This window comes from Crocodylus porosus, unplaced genomic scaffold, assembly GCF_001723895.1.
Source record: "Crocodylus porosus isolate Cpor-Errol unplaced genomic scaffold, CroPor_comp1, whole genome shotgun sequence".
In the NCBI taxonomy this organism is placed as follows: domain Eukaryota; kingdom Metazoa; phylum Chordata; order Crocodylia; family Crocodylidae; genus Crocodylus; species Crocodylus porosus.
In genome coordinates, this window is record NW_017728925.1 from 2,245,042 (window position 1) to 2,245,402 (window position 361).

Here is a 361-nt window from a genome sequence, read left to right on the forward strand (position 1 = left end):
GAGGGCTCCCAGGGTTCGGAAGATCCTGTCACTAGCTCGGTGCCTAGACACTCGTGTAACTGTCATCATAGGGAGTCTTCAAGACAAGCAGAGACTGGTGACTGGCAGTATGTTGAGAAGTAGTTAGCCATGTTAGTTTGAAAGCAGAGTAGATACACACTTTGTAGACTAACTAGGGTATATACAGAGCACAAGCTTTTGTGACCTCAAGTTCACTTTATCAGATGCTGTGAAAAGACACTTCTCTATATACACTGCTCTATGCTGTCCTTCCACAGATTTCATAGATTTCATAGATTTCATAGACATCAGGGCTGGAAGGGACCTCGGGAGATCATCGAGTCCAGCCCCCTGCCCAAAG